Source organism: Monodelphis domestica, chromosome 5 (assembly GCF_027887165.1).
Source record: "Monodelphis domestica isolate mMonDom1 chromosome 5, mMonDom1.pri, whole genome shotgun sequence".
NCBI lineage: Eukaryota > Metazoa > Chordata > Mammalia > Didelphimorphia > Didelphidae > Monodelphis > Monodelphis domestica.
The window spans coordinates 260,959,486-260,985,222 of NC_077231.1; the positions used below are offsets into that span (position 1 = coordinate 260,959,486).

General features: G+C 38.4%; 1 protein-coding gene across 23 annotated transcripts in view; it reads right to left on the minus strand.

Moving 5' to 3' along the window:
* KIAA1217 (KIAA1217 ortholog) overlaps positions 1-25,737 on the minus strand; it is a 1,016,332-nt gene that overhangs the window by 117,008 nt on the left and 873,587 nt on the right. The window contains exon 1 of one of the 23 annotated variants that reach the window (XM_056800108.1): positions 17,234-18,862. The exons of 21 other annotated variants lie outside the window; for them this stretch is intronic. The gene's annotated coding sequence lies outside the window, so the exon portion shown is untranslated. Of the gene's footprint in view, positions 1-17,233; positions 18,863-25,737 lie in introns of those variants that run through there. One more of the 23 variants, XM_056800116.1, reaches the window with a different exon arrangement.

The following is a 25,737-nucleotide window of genomic DNA, read 5'->3' on the forward strand; positions in this document are numbered from 1 at the left end:
ACAGGCAAAGTGACAAATATCAGATACAATGCACAGTTATGACAAATGACAATTATATGGGGTTAGGACAGGGGTTGGGAGGAACATTTTATTACAAACTCTTTCTCTATCTCATGTATTCACTTAGAATAGCAGTCTTGATTAAGATTTTCACCCTCATTTCCTTCCTATCCAATCTATGCCTTTCTATAACTCTGGTTTAAATTCTGTTTTCATACCTCCCTCCCTTCTTCACCTGGGATCCAGTTCTATACAGCCTTCTAGGTTACAATACTATGGCACCACCCCAAGCTAAATGAGGGTATGTAATAATAAAGTGCCAGACTTAGAGTTGGGAGGATCCAAGTTCAAATCTTATTAGCTGTATGATTCTGGAGGATATCACTTAACCTTGTTTGCCTCAATTTCCTCATCTCTAAAATGAGCTGGAGAAGAAAATGGGAAACCACTCCAGTATCTTTGCCAAGAAAATCCCAAATGGGGTCCTGTAGAGTCAGACAGGACTAAAATGAATGAATGACAAATATGTGTTTATACATATATATTGCTTTTGAAACTTTCAAGTCAAGATAAGTGTTAGCTGTTATCATTGTTGTAATTGTTATTATAAATACATATCTGAAGGGGGTACTAGGTAACATTGATCTAGTAGAAGGATTTATTAATTCAGGGTTGGAATAAACAGTAATAACCAAGTTTAATGCCTTAGGTTATTTTAGTGCAACCTCATTTTGAAGAGAAATTTACAGGTGACATTTAGTGACAAGTTATTAGTCTGGATAATATCTGGACTCCAGATTGTATAATATTATCCTAAGGATGGTGATTGGCATACAGTAGATGTTTAATACATGCTAGTTAATGGTAAAAAACAAAAACAAAAACTGAAAGATGACAGGTCACATATTTCAAAGAAGTAAATTTCTCTAATAAATACATATGAAAAACTACAAGTAAACAAGTCCCAACCCCTTAAACCTTCCCTTAGACTCCAGAATGGATCTACTCCTGCTCAACTCTTAGCAACAAACTCCCTTCGCAACCAAGAAATCCCCTAGGTAACCCAGACAGTTAGGTGTGTAAAGTGTGAGCATAAAAAGAATTCCCACCTGGAAGTTGAGAGCAGATGTCACCTGTGATATAATTATAGATGTTTCTTAGCAAGGATGTGGTACTTTCCCAACTCTCATTAGCAAAGAGAGATGCTAAAACTTTCCAAGCTTATAAACCTGATGAGCATGTCCTAACAAAACCAATTGTTTTCTCTGGGCTTGTATGAAGACTTGGCGAAGAAAACCAAAATGTCTTCTAATTCTTCCCCCATTTGGCTGTTGTGACTGGGCTCCCACATATACTGCTTCTTGGATGTTCAATAGTTATCATGCAAAAGGTTCTAGACTAAGTCCTGTGGGGTTAGATAAAGTTCTATAAAAGAACATCTCTGCCTTTGAGGGAGTTATAGTCCAGCTGAAGAGATGTGATATACATATACATATACACATACAAATATTTTTAAATCATGAAAATTACAATGTAGGGGAGCAAATGGTAACCAGTCTAGAAAATATGTTTAATAGAGTTCATAGAAGAAAAAGAGATCATTTCTGGAATGGGTAGGGGTTCTAAATGGGTCTTAATAGATAAGAAGAAAGAGTATGCACTGTAGATAAAAGTAAGAGCAGGAACAAAGTCAAAAGGATAGGACATTATTGCCAGGTCCTTTCAGGGAAGGTGAACAGGCTACTTTAGCTAGTCATTGGTCATCCCATTGAGAAGTAGTAAATGACATAATATGCATAACCACAAGGTCAAAAGTCAAAATCTTTCCCATTTTTATGAATGACTGAAGTTGATTCAGAATGGGATTAGATTTATCCTTGTGGTGGCAAAGAGAAAAAAAGAGCCCACAAATTTAATCCACATCTGGTAAATCCCTGCTATGAGGATGTTGCTGTTCAGTCATTTTAGTTGAGTCTGGCTCCCCCCCCCTCTCTTTTTTTTTCTTCAAAAATACTAGAGTGGCTTGCCATTTTCTACTTCAGCTCATTTTAGAGATGAGGGACAGAGGCAAACAGGATTAAGAGACTAGCTCAGAGTCATGGCTAGGAAGTGTCTAGGGCCAGATTTGAACCCAGGAAGATGAGTCTTCCTGACTCCAAGCCTCTCTAGCTGTCCCAAGAAATGAGAATACATAGAGAAAAATGAAATGTTATCTGCCCTTAAATAGCTTACATCCTATTGCAAAAGCCTGCACTCTACTGGGATGAAAAAAACTCTGAACAATTCTTTGCAGTTTCTCCATTGGAGATACATGACACCATATTTATATGCTTCCAACCAAAGCATTTCAAAATCTATGAAATCCCAGAAAGACCTTACCCTCAAGTGGAAAAGGCAAATATAGAAATAGGTTCTTTTTTGGATACACTCAAAAGGGAGGGTAGTGACTGCCAGTTCACTGAAGGCTACTATCTTCTCCAATCTAAGCTCAGGTCCAAAACTCTCTGAAAGGGGTCATCTGTAGAACAGAAAATTATTGAATGTTGTAAAAGTCACAAGACAAGGCTAAACTAGAATCAAGCTTGTTAACTTATCTACAAACGAAAAATAGCAACAAGGCCCCTAAGATACCCACAAGCCCCATAGGAAGGATTCATTTCAAAGAAATACTTTCATGTTTTCAGTTCAAATATCAGGCCAGTCAGCCACCTTAGAAAATCTGAGATGGTTGGCAAAATCATCAGTTTTCCTTATTTGGATGAAGAATAGGCCCAAAGGTAACAAATTTGGGATTTGTGACTGCAATAAGGCTACTGTGGCATGTATCATACATTCAACTTTCCTGTACAATGATCTACAGAGGAAGTGTGGAGGATTTGAGTCAATAAATTTTATTTCCTCTCCTTTTTCCTTGTCAAAAATATAAACCTGGCATTGCCAGAAAAACCCCAGAATCTTCATTTATGGCAACTAAACAAGAATTGACATGCTCCAAGTGAGGTGAAGGCCTCTATTATGGAAACAAAACCCACATTGAAGAAGGCTGACAGTAATCATTAGATAGTAGGTTCCAATTGTTGGGAGGGTTCCCCATCCTTTTTCCACAAATGGTTTTGGAATCAGTAGACTAAGTTCAAAACCTGTCTCTATCATACACTTTCTGTATGACCTCAAATTAAGTCATTTCATCTGTCTGTACCCCAACATCCTCTTTTCTAACTCGAAAGACAAGTGTATGTCAGAGGGAGGATGACTAGATGACCTCTAAGGTTCTTTCCAGATTGAATTTCATAATTTTAAAAACTATAAAGTAATTGAAAAGCCAAGCTGAACTGAATAAGATATGAAACATCTCTCTGAGACCCCAGTGAGAAAGCTTAACGTTTTAAGATCCCATGCAAAATTTTTAGAAAGGATATTTATATCTGGGGCTAGAGGAAATAAGGGCAAATGTCTTCAATGTCTGACTCTATCTTCTTTTCTAGTTTCTGCTCAATGAACTGATTGCTGATTTTCTACAAATTCCTACCTTTTCTAAATGAAGGGGACATTTGTCCACTAATACACTGTTTTAGGGTCTCTGATAACAATATCTTTTTGACTTATCAAAACATCTGAGTAGGGAAGCTTCATGCTATTACCATGATTTCCAGCTTTTTTCATTGGGAGCTCCTACATCGTCTAGACTCAGAAGTTTCATAGAAATGCTGCTTAACTTAAACCTTCTCTTTTGCCTTCTTGTCTACTCTTCCAGAGATTAGAGTCCCTGAATCTAGAGGTACACAAAGACTAAAATTTGGATCTAGCAAATAATACAAAACCCATTCCTGCCATTGCTAGAAATACCATAGACACAAAATGGAAACTAAAAAACAAAATGCATGCAATTGTTTAAACTAAGATTTAATCCTCTTTCCAGGCTCAAAAATCAGACCTTAAACTGAAGGGACTTTTACTGTCTCTTGAAAGTGAATAATTCAGAAAATCAACTTCAACTGGATTGGAAATGGAAGATTTTGTGAGGGAAACACATGCCAATCATTAATTCCAGTTCTTTCGCTAAATCAACATCTCAAGCAAATGATGATTCCAGATCCAACCTTCTCCTACACCCAAAATATAGGCAACCTAGATCAGCTTCCACCGAGGGAAATCTAGAATTCCTCTTTTGTTTTACTTAATTGTATTTTTTAAATTCCTGATTACATGCAGTAATAATTTTTAACATTTGTTTTCTGACATTTTGAGATCCAAATTCTCTCCTTCCTTCCCTTTTCTTCTCCTTTCCCAAGATGGCAAGAAATCCAATCCAGGTTATACCTGTTCTATCATGCAATACATATTTATATATTCATCATGTTGTAAAAGAAGACACACATGACATTCAAGAAGAAACTTGTGAAGAAAATAAGGTGAAAACTGTATGCTTTGATCTATATTCAGCCTCTATCATTTCCTTCCATGATGGTGGATGGCCTTTTTTGGTCATGAGCCCCTAGGAGTTGTCTCAGATCTCTGCATTATTGAAAATAGTTAAATCATTCACAGTTGGTCATAGTACAATATTGTTGTCACTATGAACGGAATTCCCTTGGCTCTGCTCACTTCACATAAGTCTTTCCAGGTTTTTCTGAAGTCATCCTGTTCATCATTTCTTATATCATAACAGTATTCCTTTAGAAGCAGATACCACAACTTGTACGGCCATTCCCCCATTGATGCACATCCCCTCAGGAATTCTTTGCCACCACAAAAAGAGTTGCTATAAATATCTTAATACAAACAAGTCCTTTTCCTATAATTCCTCTTACTAATAGTTTCAGATATTTCCCAGGTAAAAGAATGACTGAATGAATAAAAAGGAATCTATTAGATGATTTATTACATGCTAGGATTTACTACATGATAGGCACTAAACTAACTGTAGGGGTACAAATACAAAAGTGAAGCAGTTCCTGCATTCAAAGCGCTTGCATTTTAATGAAAAGGATGAGAGATGGCATGTTATTATAAGGAAATAGTGTTTAGGGAACAGTTTTGGTCTGGTGAATTAAACAGGTGATGAACTGATCCATCAGGAGGAGAACCAAGGCACCAGGAATAGAAATTTAGCACCCTACTGCAGTACAATGGCTTTAAGGTCTACATCGTTCTATCCTCTTTGACTTTAGAGAGTTTCCTTTTGATGAAGAGTCCAGAGTTCAGTCATACTCGCTCCAAGCCCCCAGTTAAAAAACTTCCTAATGTCTAAGTAAAGGTTGGGCTTTCTGCCTAACCATACATTGATATTATTCTCTAGTCAAACTCTGACCTTGTGGTTAAGACAAAATTCAGGTCACTGGACACATTTGAGTAACAAAACAACAGATTATAAAGATAGTGTAATATAAAATGATTAAGCATAGTATAGTAGGGCATCATCATATAAATTATATTATAGCACATTGTGGATGCTTAAAGAATGCTTGCTGATTTGACTTAGAGAGGCTGAAGATAGACAGGCATCAGGAAGGTAAGTTGGGAAGAAAGTAACTGTTTATTGGGGGTCTAAGAAGACCTCAGCCTGGGTCTTCTTAGAAGAGATGCCTGTGGAGGCAATGAATAACTGCAATATTTTTCTTCTCTTTCACTATTCAGTCATTTCTTTGCTCCTTTCTTGCTCTAACCTCTTCAGTGCAGATGAAGATCAGATTCATGTCCCCCTCCCCTCATCTGAGATAGCCTTTTCTTTCTACAAGATCTGCTTGCAATGACTTTGATTGATTCAAGTGAATGGACAGGATCACTGATTCAATCAAAAATAGTTCTTACCAATAATAGGGAAATAGGTCTTGATCAATGATACATGTAAAACCCAGCAGAATTGCATGTTGGCTATGGGTGGTGGGGGAGGAAGGGAGGGGAAGAACATGAATCATGTAACCATGGAAAAGCATTCCAAATTAATTAATTAATCAATCAAATAAAATAGTTCTTACCTAATCAATGCACCAGAGCTAACTGGGGTGTTTCTAATATCACTTCTACATTAGTATTGATTTAAGTACTTTACCCAAAGCAAGAAATAGGGAGGGGAGGAGAGAAGGGTGAATATGTAGTGATAGGACAGATGAGAAGAAGGAAAAGGTGGATTTCTAAGTGGGATGTGAAGAATATGGGATCAGCTGGTGAACTAGGTATCTTTGCACCTATTTCACTTGCTAATAAAAACAGCTTAACCCCAGGGCTAGACCTAGTAAAGAAACAAAAAAGGAGTAAAATTAACCTTTCTGAAGAAGTAGGGCCATATTTTCCTGAAGGCTTTGTCCAATACATACTATTCCATTTAAGAAATTGGGCAACAGTAGGACCAATGGTAAGATGGCTGGGATGGACAGAATAGGATATTAATATGATCAAACAGAAACCATATTGTCATGACAATTGTGTTAATTTCTAAGAGAAACTTCCATAGCCTAAGCCAGAGGATATTTGCTTTAATTCTTCATAAAGAGCCTGAAGCTCTTGTTGTTTTCATGGCTGTGCCAAAGGATAGTCCATTTTCTTTCAGGGGAACTAAGGCAAGTATACTAGATAAAGAATCAGAATAAAACTTCTTTCTCCCTATCTACTTCACTCCACCACTACCTCTGGTACCATATTTTTCATTAAATATTTGCTCTTCTTTCCTAATATGCCTTTTTTCCCTTTTCATGAACTACCTTCTCAGATACTAAAACAGCTGGAAGAGATAAATGCAGAGTAATTGTCAGTGATATCTGAAAAGTCTATGGAAAATGGGAAACGTATTATAACATCAGAGAAGGGCAAATTTCAAACCACTTTTTAAAAGGGAGAAAGACAATGAACTTAACTTTAATTCCTAGGAAAATTCTAGATCAAATTACTAAAGAGTTGGTAAACATTGGAAAGGAAACTGATTACAAAGATATAGCACGACTTTATGACTTTATGTCATGTTAGACAAACTTGAATTCCTTTTTCAACAGTGTTTCTAAACTAGTAAATGTTATAGATATAGTTACCTAGATTTTAGAAAAACTTTTGAAAAAATTCCTTATATTCTTCTTGAGAAAAAAGGAGACACACAGATTAGACAAAAACACAATTAGATGGAGAACTCTTGGATGGCTGGACTCAAAGCATAGTTATTAATAGTTCAGTGTCAACATGGTTGTTGTTTTCCTTGATTTTCAAAGAGGATCAATGACATCAAAGAGTGATGGCTTGCCTTGTGAGTGAATTAAGGTTTAAATAGGCAGAGTTGCCCAAAATTGTCTGTCTCACTCACCTCCAGAATCATCAAAGTCTAATAGCAGGACAAAAATCAAGATGATTGGAGAAGGCCCAGAATGCAATGAAAGATGTTGGCATTGTTGATGTCTGACCAAGCTCTAAGCACTCCATCTGCCTTTATGACTGTTGGAATAAATTGTTCTCCATTGCCCATTCCACCAGGGAAAGTCTTCACATGCTTGGAGCAGACATCCCCCTAACTGTTGAGATAGTTTTACTGTCAGTGTGGCCACTGAACATGCTATAGTTTCTTGGAGCCTCAGAGAAGAGTTGAATTAAAGGTGAACACCAATGGGGGATGAGCAGTACTAGTCCTCTCTGAACATTCCATACACCTGAAATATGGTAGTTCTCCAGTGTATGCCTCCTGAGAAGGTATGAATGGACAATAGTCTGTCTGCAAGAGATGCTGGAGTTTTGTTCGTATGAGCCAACATGGTAGCCAAAGAATCTAACCTCATCTGGAATTGTGTTCAGAGAGGCACAGCTGTTCTGGAGAAACTCAATTGATATATTGTGTTCAGTTTTGGACATCACAGTTTAAGGAGAAATGGATAAGCTAGCAAGTATCCAGAAGGAGGTAACCAATATGGCAGAGGATTTTGAGTCTAAGTTAAGTGAGAATCCAGTTATAAGAATCAGTAACATGGAACCTGAAGAAGGCTAAGGAGGTAAAATTTGCCTGTAAAAATCTGAAAGTCTCACATGTAGAAGAGGGGTTAAACTTATTTTTTGGTTCCAGAAGGCATAACCAGGGGTGATAGAAATCTCAAAGAGGCAAATAGAAGCTTGGTGCTAGGAAAAATTTTCTAGCAATTAATGTTGTTCAAAAATGGAACTGCTGTCTTGGGAGGTGTTGGGTCTCACTCTGCGCCATCTCACCCCTTAACCCCGCTCTCCAGGGTTTTTATGCAGTCTGTATGATGACTTGTTCAGCATGTTATGCTAAGATTTCCTTTCATATATGAATTGGACAAGGTGGCAGCTCAAATTCTGTTACTCTGTGAAGACCTAGCATTTATGCAACATATATTGATTTAATATAATTTGGCAGTATTCTCCTAACATTTTTAAAAAGCTATATTTATGAATGTTGTCAAGTTCAAAGGATTTGATTCATTTTTTTTCTGCACAAGCCCTGCTCACAGAATAGAATAGAGCAGAAACTTATTAGAATTTTAACCAAATTCCTTCAAAATGTTGTTACGAATAATAAAAATACAAAACATTTAAAAACAACATATTTCAGTATTAAACTGGTCAGATTAACATAATTATATCCTTAGGTTGCCAACAGAGGCACATTTCTTATTTCCATTAGAATGCCAAGGCCCTCCCAGATCGCAAACTAATAGACTCTTGGTCTAAATATATACAGTAAAATCTGTAGCAAATTTCTGCAGCAGTAAGGTCTGAACCCCAGAGATAACTAGTGAGTAATCTGCTTCTCAGTGAAGCAGCGTTTTTGTTTTGCTGCTAAACAGCTGCTAGGAAATATATTTTTAGATTTTTCTTTAAAAGGCAAACAAAAATGCTACCCACTTTGTGGGTATGTAACCAAAATGTCCCCTTTTCCTCCTTTCTTACTGAGGTAGCCCATCTGCTGAAGGGATCTAGTTGGTGCCCTTCCTGAAAAAGAACGCATGCATATTTCACTTCCTGCTCTTTTCCTCTGAGCTATACCTATTTGTTTTAAAGGAGGCTTTGGAAAACACTATTGGGTGGAGTCACCAGACTTTATCATATCGGATGCCAAGAGTTTCTAAATTACTCAGACCAACACTCTTGCACTCACTCAATGACCTATTAAATATTTTTAAAATGCATCAGGAGATTAGAGAGGTCATTTAGAAACTGGAGGAAGACATCAGAACCCCACTCCCCAGCTATTTCTACCACAGCAAATCCAAATCATTTGAACCAGTGGAAATGATTAAAATCAGAACAAGGGTAAGCAAAGCCTTTGATATCATGGAAGAAGGAGGAAAAGAAAACCAGGTAGATCTGGTGTATCAACCCACTGAATCAAAACACATTTTTTACATTTTGCGGTAGAGGCATGGAGAGAGAGAAAACTTGTAAACCAAGATGCAAGAAACTGGGGACCTAACCTGTCTGTCAATCAAGAGGGAGTCCCCAAAACGGAATGTTCCCAGGAATTGGCAGTTGAGTTGACCAGGGGAGGGGACTTGGGGTCACTCTCCCTGGAGGTGGAAGCTGGCTGAAAGATCCTTGTAGGGCTGACTTGGTTTTGGGGTTCCCTGATCAAGAGGAAACCTCTGTTCTTTCTGAGATTTTGACTGATCAAGAGTTGGAGGAAAGCCAGGCTGAAGGAGAGATTTTGAACTTTGGAGTGATTTAAGGTATGAAAAGGTTATTTTTTCTTAGCTCAAATCACAACCTAGCACATTCATACTTTTTCTCATTAAAGAACTTTATAAAGATGAACTTTCATCTGCATCAGTAGGAAAGTAAAGTTCTCAAAAGTCTATTGTTCCTGATGATATGAAAATAAATGTTAGAAGTCTTCATATTAAACTGGTATTCCCCTACTCCCCCAAATATAAACTAGAAAAGAATGTGTTGATATAAAGAGTGAAGAGGGCCGGATGGATAGTCTGAATATTGAACTTGACCTGACGAAACAGTAGCAGAAAAAAATGAGCAGTTTCTAGAGGAGGAAGGACCTACACTGATGAGATCTCACATCCACTTAAGAAGTCAGTCAATCCAATAACACAAATAAAACCCAGTGGAATTGTGTGTCGGTTATGGGAGGGGGTTGGGAGAGGGGAGGGAAAGAACATGATTTTTGTAATCCTGGGAAAATACTCTAAATTAATCACATAAATAAAATAAAAGAAAATTAAAATTAAAAAGATGGAAAAAATTTAAAAAACATTAAAAACATTTTAGATTAAAAAAAAAAAAGTCAGTCAACAAACAAAATACAGCCCAACTCTTTTTCCTTCTCAGTGACCACCTAGAAGTTTTGAAAGAATTTGTAACTTAATAAAGACAGTTTGGTTCTCTGCTAAAAACAATTTTGGGAGAAGCTGCATGAGAAAGTCAAGGCTTCATGAAGATCTCTTATGAAAAGCTATCTGCCTTACTATAAAAAATCAGAGACTTTTCCAAATAGAATTATAATACCACAAATCTCAGCTAAGCCAATATTGTTTTTATTCAAAGTACCTAGTAATTTGGAGCAGCTGCTATTTCCCAGGTGACCTGATGGCCTATTGTTCTACAATAAAAATATTGGATAATCCAAAACTGGTTCATTCAAAACCCATTTTTCCCTAGGCCCATATATTTCCAATTAATGAAGCCTGGCTGCCCTATAGGATCTTGATATTATTTCCCAGTAAAATGATCTAAGAGATACGTGCCATTCTCTGAAGTGAAAGGGAAACCCAATCATGTGTGTGTGTGTGTTTTTCTATCAGAATGGACAGAAGTAAGAACTAAAATATATAATATTGGCTAAATCAGAACAAAAAGATCTAAAAAGTAAAACAAAACCCTGTCTCAGATATAGGGGGTTAAGAATATAAAATGCTTTATAAGAAAGAATGCTGGGGTTGGTGACTGGAGTCAGAGGTTCAAATCTCACCTCAAACACTAAGACTTGTTGGGAAGGAAAGTACTTTTTTCATCCTTAAGGAACTATGAAAATATATGTTTGGTATATTTTCTATTGTTACATATTGTGAGGCAGCATGGTAGAAGGATTAGTAGTCAATAGATCTCGGTTAATAAAAATAACTAGCAGTTACATAGCAATTCAAAAGTATGTCAAATGTTTTATAAACAATATCTCATTTGGTTTTCCTGAGAACCCTGGGAAGTGGGTACTACTGTTATCCCTATTCTACAGATGAGTTAACTGAAAAAGGCAAAGGTTAAGTGACTTGCTCAGGGTCACACAGAAACTGAAGTGTCTAACCTCCCATTTGAAGTCAGGTTCTTCCTGACTCCATGTTCAGTTCTGTACTCTAGCCCCTGAGGCCCCTGGCAAGTTGGCAAGTTGCTTAAGCTAAGCCTGAGTTTTCTCCTCAGTACAAACAAGGGGTTGGACGATCACAGAATTTCAATTTTAGGAGGGGCTTCACCAGCCATCTCATCTAACTCCCACAAAGCCTCACTAAGGATCATGAGGTGGTCATCTAGCCTTTGCTGGACAACAAACAACAAGGGATCTGCTACCTACTACATACAGCACTCTCTTTTTGTGTTACTCTTAATTGTTAGGAAATTTTTCCTTACATTGGGCTTAAATGAGACATTTTGGAAATTTCCACTCATTGCTCCCAAGACTGGCTGCTAGAACCAAGCAGAACATGCTGAAAGACTGTCACGTGACAATCTTTCACATACTTGAAATTAGCGATCATCATCCCCATCTCATCTAATATAAATATCCCCAGTTCCTTCTATTGATTCAATTCTATTATAAAAGTTTTTTCAATTATGTGGGATGGAAGGGAGGAAAAAAAAATTTTAAACATAGTAATAGGACCCAAGGTCAGCCATGAGTACTCTATGGGCTAGGTCGCAACCTCTCTGGCCTCAGTTTCCTCCTCTATAAAATAAAAAGGTTGGATTAGAGGATCTCAGAGGTGCTTTCTGCTTCCAAGACTATGGTATGGTTATATGCTAGAGGAAAGAAAGAACAAAAAAGACAAAGAAAAGAAAGCAAGAGAAGGAAGGAAGGAAGGAAGGAAGGAAGGAAGGAAGGAAAGAAGGAAGGAAGGAAGGAAGGAGGGAGGGAAGGAAGGAAGGAAGGAAGGAAGGAAGGAAGGAAGGAAGGAAGGAAGGAAGGAAGGAAGGAAGGAAGGAAGGAAGGAAGGAAGGAAGGAAGGAAGGAAGGAAGGAAGGAAGGAAGGAAGGAAGGAAGGAAGGAAGGAGTGAAATAGAAGAAAAGAGAAGACAGAACGAAAGGAAAGAGAACGAGGGAGCAAAGAAAGGGGGAAGTAGGAAGGTAAGGAGAGAGAGGAAAAAAGAAAAGAGAAGGAAAAAGGAAAGAAGGAAAAAAGAAAAAAGAAGAAGAAAGGAAAACAAAAGGAAGGAGGAAGGGGAAGGAGGGAGAGAGAGAGTTCCTGCCCTTAAGTAGCTTACATTTTAATTAAGAGGAGGCTACATGGATACAGATAAGTAGATATAAGATATATACAAAATAACATTAATATAGATAGCACTCCCAGCTCAGGGATCAAGGAAGATTTCCTGCAGGAGGTGGCATGTGAGCTGAACTTTAAAAGAAGCTAGTGATACTAACACACTCCAGGAAGGACAATGCTAACCAGGAAGATAGAAAGCCATGTCTTTATGGAATATTAAGATCTCTTGCTAAACTGGCCTGTTCACTGTTCTCAGCACATGATATTCCATTCTCCACCTTGACATCTGTTCATAGGCATTGTTCTTTCTTGCTGTTTGTAACTTAAACCAAGACTCTGCATATGTCTGAGTACAATATCTCTGAGGTCCCTTCTACCTTTAACATTCTATGAGCTTATTCTCCTGGTCCTTGTCTCCTCAGTGCATGGCACAGTGGTTCACACACAAGAAAAACTCCTTAACTAGTCAGTCTATAACTTGACCAACTGCTACTCTACTGGCAAAAATGTGACTTTAATGAGCTAGAAAAGTAGCTCCCAAACTCTTTAGAGTGGCAGAACCCTTAATTTTATACAATACCACAACAGAGGAATCTAGTTCAGCCTTCTAAAATGATCTTTGCGTGACTATTCTAACACTAGATAACATAAGATCAATTTCTATGTCATCTATACTTCTGCTACCATAGGTGTCAAGAACTTCCAGTGAGGATACTCTCTCCTAGAAAGATCCACAGCTGTTCTACAAGTCTTAAAGAGGTGCCTGGAACCTGGGAAATTAAATGACTTACACCTATTAGAGGTGAGCCTTCCAGATTTCAAGGAGAACGCTGGGACTCTACACCTGGGCTGCCTCCCTCCCTCACATTGCAAGTATACCAAAAGTTTTACCATTTCCCTTTCTGAACCCCCCCAAATAGATATTCTTGAGTATATTCAATTTCATTTTCAAACTGAAAGTATCATAGCCTATTGTGGAAGAAGGTAATGGCTATCAATAAGGGTTTTATAATTGGGCACAAAATTCAGTAAGATGCTTCACAACAAATTTGGTTTTCCCACATACCTAGAAACCAGTATTTGTGGTGGGGGCAGTCTTTTCTGTTGTTCACTTAAACAGCCATTTATCAACCATCCCCAATGCTAGCTATGTCTACAGATGAAAATCAAGAAGGGTAAAATATCAAGATATCCACAAGACCAACAAAGTGGTGGGTGGCTATTCTTTGGAGAACTTGTAAGAGAACAGAGACAAGAGTCACACAGGACAAGAAAACATGGAGGGGCTGCAATCTACATTATTGGAGGGACCATTTACTCCACAGGTTATAAGGTCTTCTGGAATGTACTCTTTCCTCCTATGAGGAAAATTTTTCTGTTTCCTTCAAAGCTCAGCACAAATATCATCTGATTTGTTCTCTTGATCTTGGGTGCTAGAATTCTCACACCAAAATATTACTTTATAAACAATGTTTGCTTATTCGTATTTCCTTTTTTTTCCCCCAGTAGAAAGTAAGTACCTTGTGGGCAGATATCTGGGGTTTTTTATATCCCCAAAATTTATCCAAGAACCACTGTAAATCCTTTTTTAGGGGGAGATGGAGGAGAGCAGGAGAAGAATTGGACCTGATGATCTCCCTTAAGCTGGACACAACAGCAGTCACTCAGGGGCCTGATCTCACTGCTCATTGACACAGGGAGCTTTGATATATTTTATTTCATATTTGAGATGGTTCACCCCTCCTTAGGGAACTTGGTGAAGGCCCTCTGTCACAGGAGTCTTACCATATTGGTTGCTGGACTTTGTGAGAAATCTAATAGGATCATCTTACTGCATCTAAGAACTCCCACAATCCAAGTGAATCTTTAGCCTAAGTTTCACAAATTAGCAAAAATTCTAGGTGTGTACCATTGGACTGGAAAACATAGTTGGTGCTTAATAGTCATTTCAGCTGGGAACTTTCCTAAGGGCAAAGAAAGGAGAGAGGATCAGAGTTTAATATTTAAAAAGGGATCAAAATTCCTTAAGGAATGTTTTGGTAGTGGGGTACTTTGCCTTGATCTTAGAATCCCTATTTCTGGGTCTGTGATGAGCAGCTGTGTTCTTGGGTGATGTGGTTGGCAGTAATTACCTTCACATCACAAATCACCAGGATATTTATACTGATGAGTTGATGTCTTAATCTGGGAGGGGGGTTGGGAGGAGAGTTGGTGCTGGGAAAGAGAGAAAGACAGGAGGTTGAACACAGAATTCATTGCAAGGCTCCTAGAAAGGAGGCAAAATCAAATAGCTGTATTGCCTTCCCAAAGTGTAAACTTTAGCATCTGAGAACCCAGAAGCAGTCTGCTCCCTCCCCTTCCCTGTAGCTCAGCCAGTAGCTCTAATCTCCATTTGAAGGCATGCAACTTTCTCTCCAAGTTGAAAAACAACAACTTTGCTGTTTTCCCAAGAATACAAATCTTTATGGTGTGACACCACATAGAAAGGAATGAAGAAAACAATACTGTAGCCAGGTCTCTGTAGGAAAGGGGAAAGAATCCCTGCGTCCAGGTGACAAAACACAAGTCCCTCCCAACCCCTAACTCCAATTGGTTAGACTGTTGCTCATTCATTTCACTGGGGATCAGGTTTAGTTGAGATTCTGGGCAGAGAACAGGTTGATCCTGAAACAGTGGAAAGAACACTGAATTGGGAGTCAGATGCTCTGATTTCACATCAGAGCTCCCACATTTATTTTGTGACCTTGGGATAAGTCACTTTTCAAAAACTCATCAGAACTGATGAGTTTCCTCATCTGTAAAAAAGTAGAGATTGGACTGGATGGTTTGTGAGATCTCTTCCAGCTCAGATTCTATGACTCTTTGACATTAGATTTGTTAAAAAAAAAGTATTTTGCAAATTGTATAAATCATTTGGCTCACTTGTATAAAGAAGGAGTTTTCGAAGCCCTGGAAGGCAGATAGTACAAGAATCCATATTTTATAGATTAAGAAGCTAAGACTTTGAGGTAGAATGACTTGTATGACATAGCTAGTAAGAACTGAGAGCTAGCCATGGAGCCCAGATACAGCTTTTGACTTCAATTTATTGAGACTATAGAAAGCAGGGTTGGCAGCTGAGAATGGAGCCAGAAGAAATGCTTTCTTTTCTGTAATATCCTGACTCATATGATCTTGGGAGAATGGTTGAGTCCTCACGTATAGTGTTTCAGATATTAAATGGAGAATATCAAACTTGCTAAAGGATCTTCCCAGCTAACCATCTGACAGATACGAAGATGAACAGAAAAATGTCTCAAGCATTAACAGTCATTGATCTAAATATACACACATGAAGTGGAGAGGAAAGGGATAAAGATTGTGTAATCTCCCTTTAACAATGAAGGTCAGCAACACAAAAATTTTGTGTTAATGTGGAGGTTTAGAAAGCCACTTGAGGTGCTAACGGGGAAGGAAACAAATATTTATTAAGCACCTACTATGTGTAAGACATGAGGCTTAAGTGCTTACTAGATATTATTTCATTTAAACCTCACCATCTCTGAGAAGTACGTGCTATTATGATTGCCATTGTACATTTGAAGAAACTGAGGCAAAGTGTTAAGTGATTTACTCAGGGCTAATAAGTAACTGAGATTGGATCTGAACTTGGGGCTTCCTGACTCAAGGCTCCACACTCCATCCACTGTGCTACCTAGTTGAGAGATTAGCTAGCATGTATCTGAGCAGAAAATGCACGCGGGTTTTTCTGATTCCAAGGCTGTCTTTTATCTCTAGAACTGTGCTGTCTCTCACCATGTAAGTACCTACATACTAAAGGAGATGCTTGAAAGACAACTCTCTCATTACGGTCCTTTAAAAAGATACTTCAATTCAATTCAGCAAAAAGTATACTTGTTTTAGGCTTATTATGTGCACAGCGACCATATTTTCCAAACCAAAAATTGGAGCATGTGGTCAGACAAAGGATATTCCTTTTGCAACAACTTGCTAAAACATATACTTTTCTTTTCTTGAAACTGAGACACACGCCCACTGGAACCACAGGCAAGGCAGTGTGCTAGGCTGATGATAAGTTACAAAAAGAAGCCATTTAACCATTCCTAGCTTTAGCCCTGGCACAGCAATTACTGAAAATGAGCCCGATCCCCTCATTTATGAAAACCAACATAATTAAGATGGTAGTTAGAACCATGGAAGCATTGGTTCTCAGTATGCTAGTTCATAAGGTCCAAGCTGACAATTTGTTTTCAAAACAAGATAGGATTTGATTTTAAAATTTGGCCATCAAACTAGTTTCCCTTACAAAGTAAACTCTAAGTCAGTTGATTTTCATAGATTGTGAATGGAGATCTTCATTTCCCATTGAATATAGCATTCCTTCAGTTTCCATGTGTGCCGATAATAGATTAGCATCTCATTAAAAACATGGGAAACTGTCACAAAACTGACAGCAACCAACAGGCTCTGTCTGATTAAGTGATCCTGACATGTTAACTCATTGACTACCTTAATGAACAACTAGTTTAGAAAATGCATAGATCAGGAAAAGCATACCACAATTTAGGCAAATATTTTAAGAGATTCATAGCCCATAAGGAATATATTTCCTTCTAAGTTGCATTTTTTATTATATATACATATATATTATTTAAACCTCATTTAAAAGTTTCAAAAGTACACTGGATTATTAAGAGCTACCAAAAGTATATATTTTTTTTCATTTTGACACAGAATACTTAAAAATCAATTTGATCTAAGTATCCGATGGCACGGCAAAAGGTTTCTGAAGATTATGAAAATCGAGCTCTTACCTTACATCTTCTATGAACCTTTTCTTCCTTGGGAAAAAAAACAAAAAACTTTCTAGACACACAGACGTTGAAAGCCTCCCAAAGCTTCCAGTTCAGTCTTTCTACATGGACTAAAGGCACAGCTTGGGTTTTCTGGTTTGGGCTGGGATTTTTCCCCCCCTTCCAGAAGGAAGCCTTTAGTTAAAATATGCGGTTTAAAGGCGCAGTAGCCTCCCTCATTAAGACTATTTCACGGACATTCGGGGGTTTTGCTCCTACTCTCTGAAAGCTAAATCTGAGGAGGAAGGCATTTTCCCTGTCCCGGAAATCAGCATAACTAAAACCAATGCTGAGCTAACGAGAAATGTTTCTTCCATGTGTTCTGTCTGGCAGACGCTGCGAGCCATAACGAGGAAACACGTGATATTTATAAATACAATATGTCTTGTGTTGTCATAACCTCTGAATGACAAAAAAAAAAAAGTGTCAGGAAAACCCAGCAGCCTCCCAGACTGGGGAGAGAGATGTTGCCCTGGGAAGCTGTACGTCAGATGTGTAGAGATTAGAGATTTCCCTTTAAAAAAAAAAAAGGTTTCATAACTTCAGCGCAGTGAGGTAGGGTGTGTTCTCCGGAACCCTGGCCAACCAGGTATCCACATGTGTTTGCATAACTAATGATCCCGATAAAAACGCTTCTCTCTCCGTTTGTAGGAGATGCACCTTTTGACTGGCTGGGAAAAGTCCTCGGCATGAGAAGGAGATAATTTTGTACATCATTTTAAAGCGATTTCAGCAGTGCTAACTCGAGCATATAATGAAATGCAGGCAGGGCTGTCAAACAGTTGAGAAGGACAATGAGACAATGCTTCAGACATTCACAGTGATGTTATTGCCTCGCCTATTCCAAAGCCTTCATTCTTTTCTGGCAGGGTGCCAGCTGACCAAAGACGCACTAAGGACTGGTGAAATTTGGCTATTTAGAGGGATCGGCGGCGGAGTAATACAGCAGGATGGAAAGGTTGCTGGCCCCGAAGATTGAGGACTAGGGTTTGAATTCTACTCCCATTATTTATTGGCTGTAAGACCCTGGGAAAGTCATTTAACAAATTCCCTTAGCCTTAATTTCTCAACAGTAAAATAGGGATACTAATAGTATCTGGTAAAATTGTTGTGGGGCTCACGTGAGATTTGTTGTTGTTGTTCAGTCATTTTAGTCGTATTTGACTATTTGGGATCCCATGTGGGGTTTTCTTGGCAAAGATTCTAGGTGGCTTGACATTTCCTTCTCCAGTTTATTTTACAGATGAGGAAACTGAGGCAAACAAGGTTAACTGACTTGCCCAGAATCACAGAGCTAGTGAGTAAATGAGACGAAATTTGAACTCAGGAAGAGGAGTCTTTGTGCCTCCAGGCTCAGTGCTCTATTCTTTGTGCCACTTAGCTGTATTGGTAAAGATCACACTGCTATAACTATCTGAGGCCACATTTGAACACAGGAAGATCAGGCTAGACACTACTCAGTTGCCTCTCAACTGAGATTGTGTACATAAAAGCTCTAAGCAAACATTAAAGCACTAAGTAAATGTAAGCTCTTATTACAGATCTAAGGAAAAAGCTTTTTGGTTTGTGAATCTAGACCATAAAAAGCCTGACACCTTTAGGTTCAAGGAACTGAAGAATTAGCTTTTATCAATTAGTAGATGAAATGCACTAATGAAAGTTTGAAAAATTTAACACCAGGCAAACAAGGTAGGATGACAACAGCAACCCTCTATATGGGGACTGGGATTTGGGGGATAGGAAAGAAAATTCAGATCACCTTATATATATATATATATATATATATATATATATATATGTGTCAGGCAAATGGGAAGTATTTTACCATTGTAGCAAAAAGGGGTAGGGAATTTCCAGATAGTGTCAACAAATTCCTCTTGATCCCTATTGGCTCCCATGTTTATCCCCTTAATTTCCTAGCATGGATCCTAGAGACTAGTCGGCCTCATTCTCTTAGTATCTCCATTCTAGTAGTTTGATGCTACAAACCATGATGGTTTCTCTCCTTCCCTGGCCCACTGTAGCATATAGAATTCGTACAGTTATCTGGAACTCTCGATTTTTAATACTGTTTTTACTCTTAGTGTAATTCATACCCCAGAACACCAAGTGGAGGGTTTTGTTAGCCTGGGGCCAAAGGGCTATCCCTAAAGTCATGTCTCGGCTCATCGCCTCCTCTGGGAATTTTAGGCTATAATTCACATCTAGATTTCTTTCACAAGTGGGTAAAGAGTCCAACAGACTCTAATGTAACAATTAGTTTTGTGTATAGAATGGCTTCAGGATATCCCTAAAGCTATTCTCTTGATCATCTTTTATAGTCCAGGACAAATCATTCCTAAAACTTAACCACTCATCTTCAATGAGTTATGAATGGACGGACAAGTCCCCAGGCCCAGAATATATCTTCAACCCTCCCAACCAGATGTTAATGATCATGTCTCTACATTTCAACATCTTCCATTAAAATTAAAAAACAAAGGCTAAGTTCTCTGAAATCCCATAGGTCCCCTAGCAACTCTCTACTCTAGCGGAACAAGAGGAAAAACAACAAAGCTTAGCCTGTCTCATGCCTGCTCTTTTTTAAAATTTAGATCTCTTACAGGGAGATGAGGGGATAGCTATGTGTTAAATCATGGACTGTAAATCATGAAGGACTGAAGTAAGAATCAAATTTTTTTGAGAAACAGCACAATCAGGTTATTAAATTAGACAAACATTTATTGAGTGTCTGTGATTATTATGGGCTAGGCACACACACACACAGAATCCTTGCTTTTAAACAGGTTATAGCTACTCTGGGCATCACCTTATAAGATTTTAGGAAAGATCAGAATTTTTCATGCTAATAATAACAATAACGTTCCATTTCTGTTATGCTTACAAAAAATTTTCCTTATAACAAGTCTTTGAGCCAAAATAATGCTGGTCATCGAATTAGACTGTGATTCAGAGAGGCATAGTGACTTGGAGAAGGTGATAGTTACTAAGAGTCTCATCTGGATTCAAACCCAGATGTCCTCAGTCCAGGAATCTTTCCACTGAATCACACTCAAGCTAAAGAAGACCTGTTGAAGTGGTAGTGGGATCTGATTACTTACAAGTCCTCTGCCAGGGCTGGCAGAACCAATGACAGTAGTGAGGGCTGGAAGGAGAAAGTTACCCTCCCATCTCCATCTCACACCATCAGGCCTGCCATAGCAGATTCTGTTACAAATCAGGTAAGAATCAGACCCAGAGGGGGTGGGGACAGTCTCAGGCAGCAGCTAGAGGAAAGGGAAAGGAATTAGAAAGGGAAGATTTGGGGAGTCCCTGTGACTACCAGACATTTCTACTAGGATGGATGTAAGATCTATATGGACATCATATAATATATATTTGGAAATCTAATAACCTATATGGATATTCAATATCCAGATATACCCACACAGACATACACACATACACAAATGTGCATTTCTAAGACGTAGAAATTGACTATAATAGATGGCAGCTTGTGGAAAATAAAGTCAGTACAGGGTAATCGACAAAGAACAAGAAGACCTGGAGCTCTAATTCCAGCCTTGTGCTTTGTCCTTTAACTTCTCTGAACCTGCTTCTTTGTCTATAAAAAATAAAAATAAGGCAAATGATGTATTCCATACACACTGTACAGATAATGTGCTGCGGACAAAAATGACAAACCTCTAGGCATTCTCCAACATAAACCACGTAGGTAACATGATCATCAGTATTGAGTTCCATAAGACAGGAAGTGAGCTCTTCTAGTTGTGACAAATAAAGGAACACTTCAAGGAAGAGGGAGCATTTGATCTGGGTCTTGAAGGACAGGTAGGATGTTGCAAGGCATTTACTTTAGCTAGACGGAAAGGCATGAAAACAAAAGGTAAGCAGCAATGGGGAGAAATCCACCTTGGTGTTTGGAGGACAGTTGGAGTCAGGATATAAGGATATAAGGATACAATGGGTGACTGGAGTCAGGGTTGTGAAAGGCTTTGAATTCTAGGATTAGGAGTGTAGACTTAAACTGGCAGGCAAAAGGGAGCCATTAACATTTAGGAGTTACATGATTTGAACTACAATTTGTCAATAGCATATACTATGGATTGGAAGAGATGTAGAGGCAGGGGAGCACGTAGGAACACTTACAACAGTCTTGGTGACATGTAGTGAGAGTTTGAACTAGTTGGGTGGTAGTCTTTTAAAGGAGACATAATAGGAGTTAGCAAGCAGATGATCAGAATGGGGTTGGGAAGACATCTGAAAGGGAACGGGGGAGCCAAGGATGGTGACTTGCAAAGTGCTGTAAATGCATTATCTCATTTGATCTTCATGATAGCACCACAGGTTTTATTAGCCCCATTTTATAATTTGGGAAGATGATGCTCAGGGATTTTAAGCAGTTTACCCCATGCATTTTTCTATATCCATGTCCATGTCTCTTCTGAGAGAACATAAGCTCCTTGAGAACAGACGATAGATATTTCATTGCTGTCTTAGGATCTCTAGCACCTAGCACAGTGTTTGACACAACAGAAATGTTTAATAAATGCTTACTGATTGATTGATGAATTGTCCAAGCTACCACAGAGTTAGGCAAATATCAGATGTGGGATTCAAAACCCAATTCTTCCTGACTCCAAGTCTAGCCTTCTCTCCAATAACATGACACTGCCTTCTCAATTCCATTAGAGTCACATAAAATAGTCAGGCCTCAAAAATGCACAGATTGAGATATTCGGTGTACAAAAAGACAAGCATTCCCACCACCAAGTATATACTTTGTCTGTGCTCAGAGGCCTATAACTTCAGGGCTGATGCAGGCATTCTGTGTTTCCCAAGTAATACCAGTATTTTCCACTGAATGCTCCAGGAGATGATACAGTCTGAACATACATTCTAACATTTTTTGTTTAATGACATGAGATTTAATTTGGTGTTTAAGGAGTGTTTCAGAGGCTGCTTCAAAGCTCCAGTGTTGGTACTGCTCACCCTTACCTCCCTCCCCTTGTAGCCCATCCCAGACTATACTTTCCAGGGGTATAAATTTACTTGTAAGGAGCCTGCAGCTGTGATTTTTTGTCCCAGTCTGCCAGAAGAGATTGTTGAGTGAAGCTCTAATGACATCAAGCTTAGAGCTCCAGTAAGTGACTCATAAGCATAGCCACAAGCAAATTCCTTCCTTACCATGCTTTACCTGAAAATAGGAGAATAAAAACTCTCCTACCTCCTAACAACCTTGAGGCATCTAATTGAACTCTGTTCTACAGGTCCACCATCTTTTAAAATTCCTTCCTTAAGGAGCTAAATGACAAAAAAGAAAGGCATCATATATGCCAAAAATATTTATGGTGGGACTTTTTTGGTGTCTCAAGGAATGGGAAATCCCCACTGATTGGAGAATGCCTAAATGTACACAAATGCAATAGAATATTATTGTACTTTAAAAAACAATGAATATGATGAATCCAGAGAGGCATGGGAATGCATAAATGGAAAAAAACAATAACAATAAAACTGTCAAAACTGAGGGCTGTGAAATTATGAACAAGCTTAGATCCAAGGAAGAGATATGAGAAACCATTTCTCAGGAATCTCTGCAGAAATGGGGGACCATGGAGATAGAACAATGAATATAACATCCAATCATTTTGATATGTTGGTGTCTTTTGCTTTAAAAGTATGGCTCTCCGGGGGGAAAAAAAGGAAATGGGAAATGTAGTTGATAGAAAAACAAAAGCAATCAATAAAAATTATTTTGAAATAAATTCCCTTCTTATAATTGGGAATATTAGGAAAAGTGAATATAGACATTCCATTCCCTTTCTGTAGGACAGACCCTGTTTTCTAAGGGAACAAGAGATAATTCCAACAAATTGATCCTTTCAATGAAGGGGAGACATATTGGTATTTCTCTCTCCTTCCTTCCTTTTTTTCTCTCCTTCCTTCCTTCCTTCCTTCCTTCCTTCCTTCCTTCCTTCCTTCCTTCCTTCCTCCCTTCCTTCATTTCTTCTATCCTTCCTCCTTCTCATCTCTTCCTTTCTCTTCCCTTCCCTTCCCTTTCTGTTTTAGTATCAGTTCTAAGGCAGAAGAGCAGCAAAGACAAGGTAATTGGGGTTAAGTGAGTTGCGTAAGATCGCACAGCTAGGAAGCATCTAAGGTTGTATTTGAATGCGGGTCCTTTTAACTCCAGGCTTGGCATTCTATCCACTGTGCTACCTAGCTGCTTCAATATTGATATTTCGATATGAGTAAACTGAGCTTCCATTAGTTTTCAGGATCAGTAGGGGTCAGTTTGTGAGATGATCTCATACAACTGAGTTTGGATAAAAGGAAATAAAAGAGTTCATTCCCTTGTTTTCATTATGGCACTTGCCTGACTCTAAAACTGTCTACAATCTCTTTGCTGAAGCAGACTTCTAAAAAATCAAGTCCTGCCTTCTGGTTGTGTTTGGTGTTCTTTTGGGGATAGTAGTATAAAGAGCTGAGCATTTGATTGTTTCTTCTACAAACAGGTAAGTATTTAATCAGAATGAAGCTCATTCAGAACAAATAGTCACAAGGGTCTCATATAAAGGCAGAAGTACCTAGAATCCTCAAGCCAAAAATCCTGTTTCATGATAATCAATCTCGTGCATATGGTTAATATTTGATTCTCTATATGTTCCCTGCCAATCCTTATCGAGGTCTCACATCTGTTTGGGAGTTAAAACAGGTGTCCTAACCAGCCATTAACAAGCTTTTCAGAGACTCTTCTAGGGCTGCTACATGAGGATCATTTTAAATCCCAGAAAGAAAACTCAGAGAACTGGTAAGGTTCCCTTTCCAAGGGGATAGAGATGACAGGCAGCAAAGACTTATGGGAACTGAGCCTTCTAGAAACAGCCCTGAGAATGAAAATGGCAAGCTAATAAAGAATGAGGAGACCTACACCACCTAGCCTACAGCATTAGGGTTAAACACAAAGAGAAACAAATGCCTTCTGGTACATATTGACCTAGAAAATCACAAATTAACATTATTTCTATTCAATTCTCTTTTTCTTTTGCTTATGTATTTCCCAATTACATTTTAATCTGCTTTTGCATTTCCTGGCAGTGCTACTGGCATGTTTGACACATCTGGTTCATAAAGCATGTTTGGTTAATTATAGGACACAAGTATATTCACATAATTTTTTAAACAAATAAAAGCACTACCTTTAGTCTTAGAATTGATAATACATATCAGTTCTAGGGTAGAGGAACAATAAGGGCTAGGTATCTGAGGTTAAATGACTTGCCCAAGGTCACATAGCTAGAATGTATCTGAGGCCATGTTTTAACCTAGGTCCACTGGTCTCCAGTCCAGGCTCTCAATCCACCAAATCACCTAGATGCTTCTTGTAAACACATCATCTTGTTTTATATTTAAAGTGTAAATACAGCAAACATCACAACCCTAAGCCTCCCAATGGTTTGAAGGCAGCGGCTAAGTGAATAGTAGACTCATTCCTCAAAATTAAGAGAAAAAAACACCATGGGCTCGATTCCTGTAACAAGTCATCACTCATATTCCACTTTGTGGTTACATATATTTTCTTCCTGGAGTTTCAATGGAATCTGCTGGCTTCTCTTTCTTACATCCTGACCCAAATAGATCTTCACTCTCATGTAACAGTTTTCTCATGGTAGAGAACTTCATTTTAGTTGTAAGGCAGCACACTGCTGTGTAACTCACCTATAATAAAACCTTCTCATCTCATAGAATTCCCCTGCTCAGTTCACTAGAGTAATTGTCAAATTCTGAAGTCAAAGTCTGAAGCCCAGAATGTAAATTTATGGAGCAGAAAGTGGATTCTCAATATAGTCCAGTGCTTGGTACATGTTAAATGATTTAACAGATAATCTCTTGTGCAACCATGTGATTTACCCTAAGGCTCCTCCACCTTAGTTTTTGCCTTCAAACAAACCCTAGGCGATATCAGAATTTCCCATGATCCTTTTAAGGAGTCCCAGTCATGATAATTTCTCTGTTGTGCTTCATTGGAAGGAGTAACTGAAAGGGGATCAATCTTTTGTGCCCTTGACCAAATTGTCATGTTTTGTACAACTTAAGAGTATGAGCTCCTGGAGGGCAGTAATCGTCTATTTCATGTATGGATTCCCAAAATTTAGCCAAGTGCCAGGTACATGATAAGGGCTTAATAAATGCTTTAGCATTCATTTATTCCCTCAGAAAACTGAGACTTAGCATATGTTAGAAGGTTCACATTAGGACACATTAGAAGGTTCAATACTCTTACTTGGTTAAATGTCTCATCGAAGAAGAGGAAAATGGAAAACTGCCATCTTAGTATGGGTAAAGCACATCTAATATAATAGTCCATTGAATCAAAAATGTCTCAAGTTCTATGCAAAATGGCGTCTTATGAGATAGCACATGGCTAAACCTCCTACGTAGATATAACTGAGGACATGGTACGA